The 12,868-nt window shown below is 41.1% G+C and overlaps 1 protein-coding gene across 1 annotated transcript in view; it reads right to left on the bottom strand.

Moving 5' to 3' along the window:
- TLR3 (toll like receptor 3) overlaps window positions 1-12,404 on the bottom strand; it is a 36,627-nt gene extending 24,223 nt beyond the window's left edge. Inside the window, exon 1 of the mRNA XM_043893775.1 lies at window positions 12,386-12,404. The gene's annotated coding sequence lies outside the window, so the exon portion shown is untranslated. The remainder of the gene's footprint in view (window positions 1-12,385) is intronic.
- Between the last annotated feature and the right edge of the window lie 464 nt (window positions 12,405-12,868).

The raw sequence follows: 12,868 nt of genomic DNA, 5'->3' as shown, positions 1-12,868 counted from the left end.
TACTATAATCGACTCCTTGATGTTTGGATATCAGTTTTGAGTTCCATTTTTGGGGTATATTTGAGGGCCCCTAAATAATAGAGGAGATTTCTAGAGATTGGGCATAATTTGCCCTAGACTGAATAGAAAACAATTTATCCTGAGGGTAGAAAGGAGGAAAAAGAAATACAAAGAGCCCCAAGTTCCCCATTTATGCAGCATCAGCCAAGAGTTGGACACGACTGAGCACAGCACATGGCCAAGAAAATAGACCTGAAATTTCTGGGGTCTCTAAAAACATTCTCGTTAGAGTTTAAGAGTGTATTAAAAGATGAGTTGTGTTTTTGTAACAAATAATATTTGGTGTATTTCTTGAGTCAAGGTGAGGGGTCTGGCTACATTGTTGGATGGTATATTGTTATTCAGTCGCTAAGTGAGGACTGACTCACTTTGTGACCCCGTGGACTACCGCATGCCAGGCATCCCTGTCCATCACTATCTCCCAGGGTGTGCTCAAACTCATGTCCATTGAGTTGGTGATTCCATCCAACCATCTCATCCTCTGTCACCCCCTTCTCCTCCTGCCCTACATCTTTCCCAGCATCAGGGTCTTTCCCAGCATCAGGGTCTTTCCCAATGAGTTGGTTCTTCACATCAGGTGGCCAAAGTATTGGAGCTTCAGCACTAGTTCTTCCAATGAATATTCAGGGTTGATTTCCTTTAGGATTGACTTGTTTGATCTCCGTGCTGTCCAAGAGACACTCAAGAGTCTTCTCCGACACCACAGTTCAAAATGATCAATTCTTCAGTGCTCAGCCTTCTTTATGGTCCAACTCTCACATCTGTACACAACTACTAGAAAAACTATAGCTCTGACTAGATGGTCCTTTGTTGGCAAAATAACGTCTCTATTTAGGTTGGTCATAGCTTGCCAGTTTTGTTGGTGATAGGCAAGCTAGTGAGGTCTTTGGCCCAAATTGGATGGCAAGTGGGCCTCAGAATACATCATGCTTGGTTGAAACAAGGGCTTATTTGAAAGGCTTGTGCCTCCAGAACACAAATTAATGAAAACCTCATGACCAATAGACTGGATGGAGTGCAGCTTTACTTGACAGTGTTTCATTGCCTAAGACAGAGGTCTGAGCATCCCCCGCCCCGCCGCCACCATGTATTTTTATCAAAGAGAGGTTTTCTAGTTGTATTATTATGGGGTATGATGTTGATTCCACTATTATCTCTGAAAGTGATTTGCATTTACTAAGTGGAGTTCTCTCTCTCTCCTCTGGATCTTTCACTGTATAGAGGCACTGGCCCTGGAAAATTATTTTAACTCCCTAGGGAGGATCAGATGGGAAGCAAGATTGATGATCTACCTCCAATAACCTGAATACAGAGGAAGATCTGGGGCACTGGAAGTTTATACAGGGGCTCTTATATCCAGTGGGCAGGTGTGTGGCTCAGGGAACAATCTGGATCTAACAGATCTCAGTAGAGTGTGCTCCCTGGATCTGGCCTCAGGCCATATGGGATGGGAGCAGGATAGAAAATCTATAAAAAGAGGGTGAGACAATCTTCAATTCAGTTCAGTTCAGTCGCTCAGTCGTGTCTGACTCTTTGTGACCCCATGGACTGCAGCACGCCAGGCCTCCCTGTCTATCACAAACTCCTGGAGCTTGCTCAAACTCATGTCCATCGAGTCAGTGATGCCATCCAACCATCTCATCTTCTGTCATCCCCTTCTCCTGCCTTCAATCTTTCCCAGCAATTAGGGCCTTTTCCAATGAGTCAGTTCTTTGCATCAGGTGGCCAAAGCTTCAGCTTCAACATCAGTCCTTTCAGTGAATATTCAGGATTGATTTCCTTTAGGACTGACTGGTTTGATCTCTTTGCTGTCCAAGGGACTCTCAAGAGTCTTCTCCAACACCACAGTTCAAAAGCATCAATTCTTTGGCGCTCAGCTTTCTTTATGCTCCAACTCTCACATCCATACATGACTACTGGAAAAACATAGCTTTGACTAGATGAATCTTTGTTGGCAAAGTAATGTCTTTGCTTTTTAATATGCTGTCTAGGTTGGTCATAGCTTTTCTTCCAAGGAGAAAGCATCTTTTAATTTCATGGCTGCAGTCACCATCTGCAGTGATTTTGGAGCCCAAGAAATAGTCTGTCACTGTTTCCCTTGTTTCCCCATTTATTTGCCATGAAGTGATGGGACCAGATGCCATGATCTTAGTTTTTCGAATGTTGTGTTTTCAGCCATTAAAGCCACCCTCCTCTTTCACTTTCATCAAGAGGCTCTTTAGTTCCACTTTGCTTTCTGCCATAAGGGTTGTGTCATCTGCATATCTGAGGTTATTGATATTTCTCCTGGCAATCTTGATTCCAGTTTGTGATTCATCCAGCCCAGCATTTCACATTTCACATGATGTACTCTGCATATAAGTTAAATAAGCAGGGTGACAATACGCAGTCTTGACTTACTCCTTTCCTGATTTGGAACCAGTCTGGTTCTAACTGTTGTTTCTGACCTGCATACAGGTTTCTCAAGAGGCAGGTCAGGTGGTCTGGTATTGCCGTCTCTTGAAGAATTTTCCAGTTTGTTGTGATCCACATAGTCAAAGGCTTTGGCGTAGTCAGCAAAGCAGAAGTAGATGTTTTTCTGGAACTCTCTTGCTTTTTCGATGATCCAACAAATGTGGGCAATCTGATCTCTGGTCTCTGCCTTTTCTAAATCCAGCTTGAACATCTGGAAGTTCTTGGTTCACATACTGTTGAAGCCTGACTTGGAGAATTTTGAGCATTACTTTGCTAGTGTGTGATATGAGTGCAATTGTGTGGTAGTTTGAACATTCTTTGGCAATTGCCTTTCTTTGGGATTGAAATGAAAACTGACCTTTTCCAGTAATGTGACCACTGCTGAGTTTTCCAAATTTGCTGGCATACTGAGGGCAGCAACATCATTTAGGACTTGAAATAGCTCAGCTGGAATTCCATCACCTCCACTAGCTTTGTTTGTAGTGATGCTTCCTAAGGCCCACTTGACTTCAGACTCCAGGATGTCTGACTCTAGGTGAGTGATCACACCATCATGGTTATCTGGGTCATTAAGATCTTTTTTGTATAGTTCATCTGTGTATTCTTGCCACTTTTTCTTAATATCCTCTGCTCCTGTTAGGTCCATGCCATTTCTGTCTTTTATTGTGCCCATCTTTGCATAGTAAAGGACAGAGACAATCTTAAAGGGCCATATAAGTCTGTATACTTGGAGGAGAGATACTTCATCCTTTATATACAGGAAAGGGTGATGGGAAAGATTTTTAAAGTTTGTGTAAAATATGAGTCAACCAAGAGACCTTGAATTAAGAGAGATTAAGGCCCAGGGAAAGGCAGAGACCTATTTAACAGGTTATTGGTAATTTTGTAACTTGTTAACAGAAGCTGTTAAGGAATGCATTAGTTCTCTCAATTTAACCTATTACGAGGGACCTCTTGGAGGCTGTAAATTCTGCTCAGTGCCTTTTACAGGAGACCAACGGTATTTGTTTTGAGAAGGGAAACGTGTACTTTGGTTATCACCAGTCATGTCTGCAACCCTGAAGTGTATTACTCATTGTGCTGAGTGTCTATGTCACTGCAGGATATTTTAAGGCAAAGGGTACTATGACCATGGGAAATTTAGGCAAGGCATAATTATTTTTTTCTCTTTTATATTTGATTGTTTCCCTGAGATTAAAAAGGCCACCATTCTTAAATTTACCACATCCCAGATATTGGCCAACAATTATGACTTGAGCTCCCATATTGATTAAGTCCACGAAGCTTTGTTCAATCAGTATATTTTAGCAAACATTTAAGTTATTTTAGAACCTATGCAGCAGAGGCACAAGAGTCAACCCACATCAATTTAACTTTTTGTTATACACATTTTAAAAGTAAATTTTGGATTGCCAATGGGTCAAATTATGGACCTTTGTTTGAAATTTATATACTTAAGTAATACATAGAATTTATATAATAAAGTACACAATTAAACATTTCAGGTTCCCAGGCCACCTCCCAGGGCCTGGGGTGTGCACTTGGAGGCTACGGCAGGCAGCCTGACCTTGGACAGCGCAGTTAGCCCGCTCGTGCTGAGTATCAGCCCTTCTGCATGTTGATACGGGCAGCACTTATGGAAGTCTGAGCAGAGTGGCTCAGGGTTTTGCCTTATTCAAGCAACTGGGTAACTCAGGTAGGCATTCTGGAGAGGGGGAGTCCCGAATGGGAGTAAGATATTGGTGTCCTTGTGCCAAGTGCCCCCTTTGGATTAAACATTGGGCTACTGGTCCCCAGGGATGATCACGATCCCCCGAGAGTGTGGGGAGCATGTTGGTTGGAGAGAAGTGAGGTCCACACTGCCAAGAGGACAGGTGGGGGCCAGAGCTCATCTGAGCAACATAGACATCGAGACTGGGGTGCTGGCTCTCTGCCGTGGGGGAGCCACCCAACACCTTCCTCCATGGGGTACCCAGAAAACACAGGGAAGAATAAAAGTTCTGCTCCAAATAATAATAAAGAAACACCGATGCCAAAGATGTAATGGGCCCTGGAATGAACGAGCCTCTGCCAAACACAGGCTGTGACCCGAAACCCAGGAGCATGCCCAGTGTTCCTGCTGCCCTAAGGTGGGCCCTCCTGGGCTAGTATCTAGAAGCCAAGTTTAGCCAGTGAGGACTACTCATGTTGAATATTCCCCCATCTGGGACATTAGCATAAGGAGAGATGTGGCAAGTTCATCAGAAGCACAGATTTTATCCTAAGTGGCTCTCACCCGGGCTTGGAACCAATCAGTAAGACAAGCACAGCCCCATTCACAGAGCTGCTCAAGAGTCCATGCACAGTGTTCTGCTCACAGCATCAACTGTTTTATGAGATTTAAAGATTCTTTTGATGGTGAAGCAGGACACAATAGCACTCAGACGAAAGGCAGCTCCAAGCCAGAGAAGGCTGCCAGGCAGGCCCACGCAGGGTGTTGCAGTTTGCGACAGCATAGTAGTAAGCTGTGGAGAAGGCAATGGCACCCCACTCCAGTACTCTTGCCTGGAAAATTCCATGGACGGAGGAGCCTGGTGGGCTGCAGTCCGTGGGGTCGCTAAGAGTCGGACACGACTGAGTGACTTCACTTTCACTTTTCACTTTCAAGCATTGGAGAAGGAAATGGCAACCCACTCTAGTGTTCTTCCCTGGAGAATCCCAGGGATGGGGGAGCCTGGTGGGCTGCTGTCTATGGGGTCGCACAGAGTCGGACACAACTGAAGTGACTTAGCAGCAGCAGCAGTAGTGAGCTGGGCTGTGGGGAGCTTGGCTAGTTTTTGTGGCTTCTTGTGGATTGACTAATTTGAATAATTTCAGCAGAATCTGGGGCCGAGGGGCTGTCCCTATCAGTCTGGTACCGAACTCCAGGGCAACTGGGATAAATGTACACTGGCCTTTGTGAGAAAGTCCTGTAAGGGAAGTGGTTGTGGTGTGGACTTAATTGCTCAAGCTGTGGGGTGTGGATTAATTGCTCAAGAACAAGTGACCAGCTTCAAGCCAGGACCTCAAAACAGAGTCAAGACAAGGTTCAGTCAGTTCAGTTCAGTCACTCAGTCGTGTCCGACTCTTTGCGACCCCATGAATCGCAGCACGCCAGGCCTCCCTGTCCATCACCAACTCCCGGAGTTTACTCAAACTCATGTCCATTGAGTCGGTGATGCCATCCAACCATCTCATCCTCTGTCATCCACTTCTCCTCCTGCCTTCAATCTTTCCCAGCATCAGAGTCTTTTCCAATGAGTCAGTTCTTCACATCAGGTGACCTTTAAGTATTGGAGTTTCAGCTTCAACATCAGTCCTTCCAATAAATATTCAAGGACTGATTTCCTTTAGGATGGACTGTTTGGATCTCCTTGCTGTCCAAGGGACTCTCAAGAATCTTCTCCATAACCACAGTTCAAAAGCATCAATTCTTTGGTGCTCAGCCTTCTTTGTGGTACAACTCCCACATCCATATATGACTACTGGAAAAACCATTCCCATCTCTTGAAGAATTTTCCACAGTTTGTTGTGATCCACACAGTAAAAGGCTTTGGCATAGTCAACAATTGCACTCATCTCACATGCTAGTAAAGTAATGCTTAAAATTTTCCAAGCCAAGCTTCAGCAATACATGAACCATGAACTTCCAGATGTTCAAGCTAGTTTTAGAAAAGGCAGAGGAATCAAAGATCAAATTGCCAACATCCAATGGATCATCGAAAAAGCAAGAGAGTTCCAGAAAAACATCTATTTCTGCTTTATTGACTATGCCAAAGCCTTGGACTGTGTGGATCACAATAAACTGTGGAAAATTCTGAAAGAGATGGGCATACCAGACTCCCTGACCTGCCTCTTGAGAAACCTGTATGCAGGTCAGGAAACAACAGTTAGAACTGGACATGGAACAACAGACTCGTTCCAAATAGGAGAAGGAGTACATCAAGGCTGTATATTGTCACCCTGCTTATTTAACTTACATGCAGAGTACATCATGAGAAACGCTGGGCTGGAAGAAGCCCACGCTGGAATCAAGATTGCCGGAGAAATATCCAATAACGTCAGATATGCAGAAGACACCACCCTTATGGCAGAAAGTGAAGAAGAACTAAAGAGCCTCTTGATGAAGGTGAAAGAGGAGAGTGAAAAAAATGGCTTAAAGCTCAACATTCAGAAAACTAAGATCATGGCATCCACTTCCTTCACTTCATGGCAAATAGATGGGGAAACAGTGGAAACAGTGGCTGACTTTATTTTTCTGGGCTCCAAAATCACTGCAGATGGTGATTGCAGCCATGAAATTAAAAGACACTTACTCCTTGGAAGGAAAGTTATGACCAACCTAGACAGCATATTAAAAAGCAGAGACATTACTTTGCCAACAAAGGTCCGTCTAGTCAAAGCTATGGTTTTCCAGTGGTCATGTATGGATGTGAGGTTGGACTATAAAGAAAGCTGAGTGTTTAAGAATTAATGCTTTTTAAAAAAAAAAAAAAAAGAATTAATGCTTTTTAACTGTGGTGTTGAGAAGACTCTTGAGAGTCCCTTGGACTACAAGGAGATCCAACCAGTCCATCCTAAAGGAGATCAGTCCTGGGTGTTCACTGGAAGGACTGATGCTGAAGCTGAAACTCCAATACTTTGGCCACCTGATGCAAAGGACTGACACATTTGAAAAGACTGTGATGCTGGGAAAGATTGAGGGCAGGAGCAGAAGGGGATGGCAGAGGATGAGATGGTTGGATGGCATCACTGATTCAATGGACATGGGTTTGGGTGAACTCTGGGAGTTGGTGATGGACAGGGAGGCCTGGTGTGCTGCAGTCCATGACGTCACAAAGAGTTGGACACGACTGAACGACTGAATTGAACTGGACTGAACTGATAAAGCAGAAGTAGATGTTTTTCTGGAACTCTCTTGCTTTTTCAATAATCCAACAGACATTAGCAATTTGATTTCTGGTTTATCTGCCTGTTCTAAATCCAGCTTGAACATCTGGAAGTTCTCGGTTCACATATTGTTGAAGCCTGGCTTGGAGAATTTTGAGCATTACTTTACTAGACAATGTTAGAAAACACAAAACAAACCAAAACTATATGACATCAATAAACTAGGAATAGAGGAAAACTTCCTCAACAAAATAAGACCTATTACGAAAACCCCACAGCTAATATACTCAGTGATGAAAGACTAAAAGCCTTTCCCCTAATATCTGGAACAAGATTAGGATGCGCGCTTTTGCTGCTTCGATTCAACATAGTATTGGAAGTTCTTAGGAGGAAAATCAGGTGATAAAAATAAACAAGAGACATTCAAGTTAGGAAGAAAGAAGTGAAATGACCTCTGAACAGGTACGTCATGATATTATACATAGAAAACTCCAAGGATCGCACACACACAGGATCACACACACACTAATAGAACCAATAAATTCAGCAGAGTTGCAGGATACAATGTCAACACACGGAAGTCAGTTGTGCTTCTATGCACTAATAATAAGTAATCTGAAAAGAAATTAACAAAACAATATCATGGGAATTCCCTGGCAGTCCAGTGGTTAGGACTCCTCACTTTTACTGCCAAGGGCAGGGGTTCAGGCCCTGGTTGGGAAACTAAGATTTCTAGAGTCACATGGCCAAAAAGAAAAACAAAAAAAAAGAAGGAAGAAAATAATTTCATTCACAGTAGCATCAAAAAGAATAAAAAACTTAGGAATAAATCTAACCAATAATAAAAGTAGGTATCTTACCACATGTGATTTCTATATATGATTCCCAACTACTGAGAAAGGCAAATACTGTGATACTTTGGAGTCAATCAAGCCTAAGTTCAAATCATGACTCAGTCACTTACTAGCTTTATGATCTTTGGCAGTTTTTCTATCTAAGCATGAATTTCCTCCTCAGTCAATTGGAGACAGTGTAACCAACTAACAGAATTACTGTGAATATTAGGGATGATTCAACTCAATGTTTGGCATATAGAGTGTACTCAATAAATTATAGCTATTGTTTTTTTTCTACTAACATCAATCAAGTAATTCTTACAAAAAAGCTAGATAGGCAGTACCTCTGATTTCTGAACACTCAAAACAAATGAGCTAATTGTGTACAACAGTTGTGAGCACGTAAAGGGGATTTAATCAGATTAACAATGTGGTATTTCTTGAGGAGTACCCATAGATAGTCTAGGAAAACAGGACCTGATTTTATCTGTCAAATCACCATCTGGGGGCGTTCAGATACTGTTACAGCCAGGTGCCCACATGTCGCAGGGCACCCCACCAGCAAATCAAAGGGGAGACTGGTTAAGGAGATGTCATTGGCATGGACCTGAAGATATGGACCTGAAGATATTAGGAGACTTAAAAGTGTATGCTTTTAAAATAACGACATGCTATTAACACTGGTAGTTATTGTTCAATCTTCATCCAAAATGTTATACCAATCATCAAATTATATTCCTACCAAATAGATCTTGAGAGTTCCTTCTTTCATATAGTTTCAAGGATACTTAAACTTCGACAATTTGATAAATGAAAAATAGCGTCTTTGGTGTGTGTGTGTGTGTGTGTGTGTGTGTGTGTGTGTGTGTGTACACTCAGTCATGTTCGACTCTTTGCAACCCCATGGACTGCAGCCTGCCTGGCTCTTCTGTCCATGGGATTTCCCAGGCAAGAATATTGGACTGGGTTGCCATTTCCTCCTGCAGGTGATTTTCCTGGCCCCAAGGATCAAACCTGTGTCTCCTGTATTGTAGGTGGATTCTTTACCACTGGGCCATCAGGAAATTTTATTTTTTTTTAATTTATTCATTCCTTTATTTACTTATTTAAAAATTAATTTTTATTGGAGTATAGTTGATTCACAGCATTGGGTTAGTTTCTGCTGTATAGCAAAGTGAATCAATTATACATTTACATATATCTACTCTTCTTTAGATTCTATCCCCACATAGGTCATTACAGAGTATTGAGTAGAGTTGCTGTACTATACAGTAGGTTCTTATTGGTCATTTTATTTCTAGTAGTGTGTATGTATCAATCCCAATCTCCCAAATTTCCCTCTCCTTCTTTTTCTCCCTTGGTAACTGAGCGAAGCTGAGAATTTTTTCATCTTTATTTGTTTTTCACTAACATTTCTGATTATGTTATTTTCTGGTTTTTCTACTGTTTTTGTAATTTTTCTTTAGTACTATAAGAAGTTTTTTAATACTAAGAAAATGAAACTTTTTATTATATATCCTGTCATTTTGCCTGGTTTTTTAATTTATTTTTTTTGGCCACACTGCTTATGGGATCATAGTTCTCCCACCAAAGATCAAACCTGGGCCCCCTGTAGTAGAAGCATGCAGTCCTAACCACTGAACCACCAGGGAAGTTCCTGTCTTTAAATTTTTTTCAGAGTTGTTTTAGGCCATGAAAAAGTTTAGTGTAATCATATTTATCCATCTGCTCACAGCATCTGAATTTTGTTTCTTGCTTAGAAAGGTTTTTCAACTCTATTCTCTTCCATTTCATTCAGGGAATTTAACTCCTCAATATACTCTCCAGAATGATTAAAACATAATGTTCAAAAACTTTCACTGTACTAATACAGGATTGGCCCATAACATTTGCTAACTCAATAAACAGAATATTTGCAGGGAAGTTAAAATGAGGTAGGTATATATTTACCATTTTAGAAAGGTTTTCAATTTATGTTGTTAACTGATACAGCCAAATTGCAAAACAATATATGGTATACTCCATCTCCGTAAAAAGAGAAAAAAGCACCTATATCTCTAAAGTATATTCTTTTATATTCTTAGAAAAGCTCTATAAAGTTATGTAAGACAGTGTGACTAGTAGTTACTCCCAGAGAAGGGAGAACTCTAGGTATATGTATGAAGGAAAAAGTATTTAATTTTCATAGTAAACTCTTGCATGTTTAAACTTTTATCATGCCCATACTCTGTTCTTATTAACATAATAAAGAATGAATACTAAGATGTGCAGGCTTTGAAGATATGGCAATGGCAGCAGATAAAAGCAGAATTAAAGTAGATAGAGAAATTGGATAGCAAGACCTCAAACCCATGGACTGCATCAAAAGCAAAACTAGTTGGCAAAGTATCAGAGGGTAAGTATAAGCTATCAACAGCATCATACCAGCATCCACACAGAAGAAAGCAGAGGGATATGGCATTTGGCAAATCTAAGTAAACTTTCAGCTTTTGATGTGGAAGTTTACATTTAGCCAGTCTAAAATTCCCTCTCATATAAACCCAGGAATGTTAAAGAAATAAACCTCTTTGTATTTTCTTGCTGACTTGAATATACCAATGTCTTTATCCTTAAAATAAGAAAAAAAAAAAAAAAACCAACTGTAAAGTTCTAAAAGAGGAAGATGAGATCTTTTAACATTTCACTGCCATCAAGCTTGACCACTTTAGCAATAAACACACTTTGGTACTAAACCAAACTATTCTAAGATGCTTTGGAGACCTAAAATATGTTACTTTGGTCCAACACACCTTTACATCCATTTACAGAGGAAATTTTTGTTCCAAATTTGGGAAGTTTAATGATCCAGCATCATGGAATGGTTGGTCCTTGTATAGAAAACAAAATTCTTCTCAACAGGAACATAATTAACTTAAGATAGTTTAAAGAGTGCTCATGAACTAATCAAATGCAATTTGAGAGAACATTTCTCCCATCTCTTTTGGTTTACATTTTTGGAAAGTTCCTGACGAGGCCTAGCAAAAGGCACAGGACTTTAAGGAACTGGCTAATCTGCTAAGCAAGCAGAGAATTTGACCATACTCCTTTTTGTGTTGAGACTGCAGAACTGCTTTTGCTTCATTAAGTTAACGAGCCAAGGTTTCTGGAGAAGCCACTCATTGTAAAGCACCTGCTTCTCACATGATCAGTGCGTTGAAATGTCAATCCCTGGTACCACCAGCCCCTCAGGTAGGGAGACCTGCTCCTTGGCATTTGAAAATGAGATACGCAGTTATGAAAATCCTCTTCCTCTGCCTCACAGTTTGGGTGTGGTCCAAGTTTCAAGTGATCATTTCAGTTGTGCTGCATTTTTTGCAACATCAGATGATCACTTCTGGGTATCATTTTAAACTAGTCTAATGAAAATGATGGACAGGGAGGCCTGGCGTGCTGTAGTCCATGGGGTCACAAAGAGTCGGACACGACTGAGTGACTGAACTGAACTGAACTGAAAGAAAATGATAGGAAACAGATTGAGGAAAATAGGAAACAGACAGGAAGTTGAACTTTTAGACCTATAGTCATGAATTTAAAGCATTTCTGACAGGAAGAGGCACAGCAGTGAAAACCAGAGCTTTGCAATCAGAAAGATTGATGTTCGCAGCACAGTTCTATCAGTTAATGACTATGAATGACCTTGGGTGGCCTTAACTTCTACATCTGAATAATGGCTTTAGTGATACCCACCTTAGAGGACTATTGTGAGGATTAAATGAAATAGTGTATGCACATGTCTGGCATATAGTAAATATTCAATGAATGGACATTACTATTATTAGTATCTTTCAGTGACAATTTTACTTCCCTATTTAATACTTTCTAGCAATTACAATTAAATAGCCTTAAGGCTCTGTTTTACTTAATGTGTTCTTTTTTAAAAATCAGATGTGGTTATACACGTATGATACGCGCTCTTCTTTCCTTCTAGAATACACATAAATCTCTATAGTGTATGATGTATCTGCTGATGTTCAAGTTAAACTGTAAGGTTATATTCTAGGCTATGTTTGCTCATTGTATTGGCAGCTAGAGTCATGTCTCACATCTGAACTTCCTAGTCAGTAGGGGGATCAAAATCACTGTCTCACCTTAGGTTTGGGGATTTCCGTGGCTACAATGGAAAAAATTCAGCTGGTGCTTGGAATGCCTGATCTTCTGCTTCAGAGCACTTCTCAGGGTTTTTCAACAGAAGAAGCTCGTCTTGCCTGGTCCCTCATTCAACTTCCGGTTCTGTGGTTGGGTAACACTGCTGCTCCTCTGGGTTGTGAGAGGTGTTAAGGAGCATGTCATTTCAACATGCAACGCTAGATGGAGCAAAGAGATCAGTTTTGTTGTTGTTGTTGTTTTTAACGTGAAAATTCTAAATGCTGGCAAAATTACATTTCATTTTAAAATTCTGTGACCGGATAGGCTACCCAGAGATTAGAGTCATTAGACACTTGAGTTTGCTCTTTGTTCCTTCCTTTCTTCTCCATTTTCTCTTTCTCCTTGTTTGGACCTGTAGCGCCTTGAGATTTGGGTTCCCTCGCAGTGGTGGAAAAAGCAGGGGTTTTCCCTCTGGCTGGCCAGGA

This window comes from Cervus elaphus, chromosome 32 (genome assembly GCF_910594005.1).
Source record: "Cervus elaphus chromosome 32, mCerEla1.1, whole genome shotgun sequence".
NCBI lineage: Eukaryota > Metazoa > Chordata > Mammalia > Artiodactyla > Cervidae > Cervus > Cervus elaphus.
The sequence above is the reverse complement of the archived record's forward strand: the minus strand, read 5'-3'. Positions and strand labels throughout refer to the sequence as shown.